The 6,000-nt window shown below is 42.6% G+C and overlaps 1 pseudogene; it reads right to left on the bottom strand.

Moving 5' to 3' along the window:
• LOC149245277 (ornithine decarboxylase pseudogene) overlaps nt 1–5,352 on the bottom strand; it is a 29,064-nt pseudogene extending 23,712 nt beyond the window's left edge.
• Nucleotides 5,353–6,000: the final 648 nt, after the last annotated feature.

Raw genomic sequence — 6,000 nt, forward strand, 5'->3', positions numbered from 1 at the left:
TGGAGGAATCTGGGAGAAGAATTCCAACAGTAGATGTGACATTTGCCTTTATTAATTCTGCTTCCTGAGCCTTCACAGTAAGCATCCAACACTTCTTTGAAATGATTAGCCGTGGTCAAGGAGGCAGCACCCAACAGAAGGGAGTCGTCCGCAAATAGGGCATGATTTATAGTTTTTACACCTCTTGCAATGCTCAGTCCCATTATTTCTTGATCATTCTGCTTTTTGATTAGTAGGAAACTTAAGACAAAAGCTTGGAGGACAAAGAGCAAGGGGGAGAGGGGGCACCCTTGTCTCAGCCCTCTAGTGGCTTCAAAAAAGTCAGTTGCCCTCCCATTTACCAAAGGGGCACTCCAGGGCTCACTGATACAAGCTTTGATCCAATTGATGAATTTGAGTCCAAAGCCAAATTTGTGGAGGACCTCAAACAGGAATCTGTGTCTTACCCTGTCAAAGGCACTTTCAATGTCTTGTTTAATAACCATTCCTTTCTCTTTCTCATTCAGCCTTGAATGAATAGCCTCTTGGACCAGAATAAAGTTGTCAACAATCTGCCTTCCCTGGATAAAGCCTCCCTGATTCTCGGGGATGATGTCAGGAAGAATGGTTTTTAATCTATTTGCAATTACTTTTGTTATCAACTTATAGCCTATATTGCAAAGGGAGATAGGGCAAAATCTGGAGAAAGAGTTGGCACCTTTTTCCTTAGGAATGAGGGCCAGGAAAGCTGAGTTGGTGCTTCCCCCAATTTTCTGACATGTTTGAGATTTCCTCACCATTCTGCATAAGACTTTTTCCACTATCTGCCAACAATTCTGCAAGAATCTAGCTGTGAATCCATCCGGCCTCGAGGCCTTATCTGGCTCCATTGAAAAGAGAGCGATTTTTATTTCATTGTTGATGACTTATGCTTCCAAAAACTGCTTCTTTCTGGTTGTGATCAGAGAAGGTACCTCATCCACAGAATTTAATGCAAACCCTTGTCCCTCTTCTTCATTATACAGCTTTTGGAAATGGAGGTAGGCAGCCTTTCTTATACTTTGCATGTCTTTGTGACTTATATTCTCTTCCTTGATTTCTGAGATGGAGTTGAAACATTTCAGGCTTGGGCTTCCTTGTGGAAGAAGGAGGAGTTTCTATCTCCAGCCTTGAGCCAAAGCCTACAGGATTTGATCCTCCAGTACTCTTCCTCGGCCAGACTTGCCTTGAGAAATTTTCCTTCTAGCTTGGCTTTGTTATGTAGAGTTTCTTTTGTGATTTCTTCATTTTCCGACTTCATATGGTGAATCTCAAGGCATTCTTGGATCTTTTTCCTTTCCACTGCTGGGTTAGGAAGGGATTTGACCCAAGATTTCAAAGCAGCTTTCACTCTCCTGAGCTTTTCCTCCCATACAATGAAGACAGAACCATTGACTGGTTGCTTCCAAGTATCTTTTACTAGTTGCATGAAGGTCTATTCTTTAATCCAGAGGGGAGTGAATTTAGATGGAATGGGGCCTTGATTCATGTGTGCCAGTAGCTCGAGCTTGATGGATCTGTGATCAGATACACTGCATGGAAGAATATACATTCTAGAATCTAATCCAAGGAGAAGAAAAGAACTTTGGACAAGAAAACGATCTAACCTTGCAGTGATGTGTCCCGGACCGAGTCTTTTGTTGGACCAGGTGTATTTTCCTGACGAGGGTTTTATGTCAATCAGGTCCCAGTCTGAAGCAGGTCCTCAACCCATTCTTTTGCCGGATCCCTTACAATGCTTCCTCCACGCTTTTCAGCCAGAGAGAGGGTTAGATTAAGGTCCCCTGCGATGATGACATTCTCTAAATCTTCTGAATCTGCCATATTTCTGATGGAACATACACATTGAAGAGGCAGAAGGTCTCATTTGAATCCATGTGTCACAGCTTGGTGAGCAGTCAATGGGTGTTGGCAACATATTTGATCTTTGAAACTTTATTTGCATTCCAAAGGGTGCCCAGTCCTCTTGACGCACCACGGGCTGAAACAGCTTGCCCTTCACTTCTTTTCCACAGATTTCTGACTGTATGGAGGAAGGACTTATCCTCCATTTTAGTCTCCTAGATGAGGAGTATATCAGGAGATTCAGTGCTTATCAGGCTTTTGACAGCTTCTTCTTTTGTTCTTCTCCCCATACCTCTATAGTTCCAGGAGACGATCTTCATCACTTGATTTTTGAGTGGGGAGCTCCTTTAGAGCTCTGATACTGGTTTCTGGTTATCTTCGAAATTTTTTCCAAGAGTTTCTCAAGGGTTGTTTGGCTTCCTTGTAGTTTATCTTTATAAGTCTTCTGTTCTCTTTTCTCACAAGCTGATTTTTGGCCTCTCAATGATCTTCTAGCCGAAGTGTGTGAATCCCCTATTTCACCTTCCTCTTCTGAATCCTCCGATCCTTGCTCTTCCTCGAACTCTTCTGTGGGTATCTCTTTCTGCTTGTCTGAGTTAGGTTCAACTTGCTTTGATCCTGAGGGAACCTCCATGTGGGGCGATGCTTCATTCTAAATCTCTATTTCTTGAGGGTCTTCTATTGCTGAGCTTAATATCGTATATTTGTTACCTTGTTCTTCCATGGGGCAAGCTTGAGTTCCAGGGCCTGGCTGGGGGGCTTTACTGTTTTTATTTCTGGTTCTAGGGTTTTTATGAGTGGTTTTGGTCTTTTTGACCTGTGTCCATCCTTCCTCCTTGTTTTTCTCCCCTTCACTATTCTTTGGGCAGCCACGAGCAAAGTGACCATAGACATGGCACTTTCTGCACTTAAACGAAAGTTGCTCATAATCCAACTTTTGGAGATGCACCCAATTTCCAACCTTTATCTTTATTGCCTCAGGTAAGCCCACCTCAAGATCTACTTCGACGCAGATTCGAGTGCAATCAAATAGATCTTTGCTGTTGGCTCGATCTATAAACTTTCCCAATGTATTCCCAATGTGTTTGAGGGACTCCCAATTCCAGCAGTGCATTGGAAAGTTGGGGAATCTAACCCACACTGGGAAGGCTGTGGGAACGTCGACTGTTGGATCAAAGTCATGCGTCCACTTGTTGAGATACAGCCCTTGAGGACCCATGAAATAGGGTCCATTACGGAATATCAGTTCCTTATCCTCCTTTTTGGCGAATTCAAAGAGGAAGAAAGCCTTCGCTAGAAAGTATGAAGTGACTCTGTTGTTGATCAGCGGTGCCTAGTTCCTTGCTACCTAGCTCTCCGTGGTTTTGGGGGAGGGCCAGAGTCTAGTGAACTACCCAACCAACGCTCTCTCTGCCAATGTGAAGGTGACCTTAATCGGCCCCTTAGGAGGGAGCTCAATCTCAGGAATGTCACCTAGACGTTTGACAAACTTCGCGGCTTTAGTTACTTTCTTCTTTGGGAGAGATTCCAACAATTTTATGAATGCCTCTGCATCAGAACGGTGAGGCGATGACAGTTCCATTTCACTGGCGGCTTAGCTCAGGCGGGGTGAGCTTGCCCAAGCTTCAGCTCTCATAGTCCTCGATCCAATCTAGAGGAATAAAGGGACACCGCACAGGCCGGGGGGTTAACCTGGCGAGGGAGTGCCAGAAAGGAAGAGCACCGCGCAGAGTCGGATCCGTGCAGGAAACCACCGAGGCGGCCATAGGGCCGAGGCAGGACTCGAGCGCAGCGGGTGCAGGAAAAGGATCGATAAACCGAAGGACAAGAAATTATTATAACACCATGCTGAAGTAATTAAGGAAATTTACTGTGGTTGGTAGATTTTAGGTGAAGTCTTTAATTTTATTTTTATTCACGGGACATGTAATATGTAATGTTTTTTTTTGTTTTGTTCTTGTTACATATGTAATGTAATATGCACAACAATGCGAAGAAGGAGTGAACAGGGCAGCGTGGAATCACAATTTTTATTGTGGAGAATATGTAAAATGTAATGTGCAGCAGAGTGAATGTAAGGAGTAAAAATTTTTCACATAGTAGTGTAAAATTTGAAAGCAGAAACAGAGTGTTTCAGCAGTGTTAGTTTTTGGAGAAATAGAGTAAATTCTTGTTGGAACTGAAGTGTTCTAGTTGTAATCCCTCTGATAGAGGAAGATTTGTTATATGTAACAGTTGTTTTCTATTAATGAATACAAGTTATTTAATGGGTGTGAATCTCTGTTCTCTGGAAACAAATTTTTAGCTTCCCTGTGTTAAAAACAGAGCATTATTCTCTGTTCATTTTGTTTGGAATTATCAGAAATTCCCAACAGGTCCCATCGTGAAACCACATCCAATGTTAATGTTAAGAATACCAAGTTTTGACAACCTGAGTCGGGAAGCCGAGTTGAACACTCCTCGAGTGACCCCAACCACAGCGGCATAGAGTCGAGAAGAGCGCTGCACACCACAGTCGACGTGAAACAAAATGACGGCCACAACCAGGCCCTACCACTACGCTGCCCGCAGCAACGGCTCAACTTCCTCGGGCATGGATCCGTACTTGCCACGGCCCAGCGGGCACCGCGCGGCATTGGTGTTGTTGTCGAGAACCTTTACGCTAAGCATCGACAAGCACTACGGGTGGAACTTCTTGATTTTCGTGACTTCTTCGACGGAATCGAACGTTGTTAAATTCACTTTGACATTAGCGGTGTATTTAAGTTGCATCTTCGCCTTGCAAGGATTCGCATACACGATTCGATCAGGCGAGATGCCGAGCTTCAGGATGGCTTCCTTATCCGCTCAGCTGCCACAGGCGAAGCTGGCGCAGAGTGCCGCCATGGTCGACAATTTGGGGGCCCGATTATAGTTGATAGCGTAGAAGGGTTGCACATTGGGGAGGGCCTCCTTGTTGGCTCTTCGTTAATGGTGGTGTAGAAGGTAAACGTTCCCTGTGTGTTTTGTTGCATGTGTTTAATCTAGGGATTTGTCTCTTTGTTGACACCTGCAGATTTTGGTAACAGCCAGAGGTCTCAAGTTCAAAACACACTGGGCTCGCGTTGGGGGGAGATTGTTGGCTTCCAGTTAATGGCGAAGTAGAAGGTCAACGCTCCCCATGTGTTTTGTGGCATGTGCTTAGTCTAGCGATGTGTCTGTTTACTAACACCTGTAGGTTTTGGTGTAACAACAATCGTGTCTCCAACACTACTGCCATTTCTACCACAAATTCATGATGACATTGAGGTCAAGCACGTGAAATGGGTCGTTGACACCGTCGTTGTCAATAATGGACCGCGCCATCTCGATCACCGCTTCCTGCGACGATGACCGGAGTGCTTTCCGGTTCTTGACGCTAGGGCTGGCCAGCACCCTCTCCAGTGCCGACGACGAGCTCTTCCTCTCCTTTTCTCTGGACTCCATACCTTTATTTAAGCTCGACCGCATTGCTCTAAGAAGCTCAGAAGGCATGTCGATAGACACACGCAGACAGAACAATAAAATGCAACATAAAATGATGACGCTATATAGTGGACAGACCAATTGAACACTTCAGCCACACATCATACCTAGCATTCATCTTCATTTGTAATGGAGAATTGGCAGTATTTTAAAAGTTCATCACAAAATAATAATGGATTAAGTCTTTATTTCCATAAAGTGATTTGATTGGAAAGTGGCATGGAAATTCATAGTTTTTAAATTGTGAATAAGTTTTATAGCTCATAAACCCAAAAAGACAACGAAAACAATAGAATAACTCAAAATAAATCAGACAAATTTCAATAATTATATTTAATAATAGCAATATTTAATAAATAAATAATTATATAATTTTTTACTTTAGAGTCTAGTAACTAGCTTGAAACATTGTTGCTAGTAATTTTTGGGGTTTATGACTTGTTTTTTCTCTCTTTAAATTAAATCATAAACAAGAGATTTGAACTTTGAATCTTTATATTTTATAAATTCCAAATTACCTTGATCACCAATTTAAACTACCTCTCTGAAACTTAATAACTATATAATATAATAATAATCATAAAATATTATTTAATAATAAATATTATCAATTATTATAATTAATATAAAAAT

This window comes from Pinus tabuliformis, chromosome 7 (genome assembly GCF_031772625.1).
Source record: "Pinus tabuliformis cultivar Carrire ecotype Pingquan chromosome 7, CPIR1, whole genome shotgun sequence".
Taxonomy (NCBI): domain Eukaryota; kingdom Viridiplantae; phylum Streptophyta; class Pinopsida; order Pinales; family Pinaceae; genus Pinus; species Pinus tabuliformis.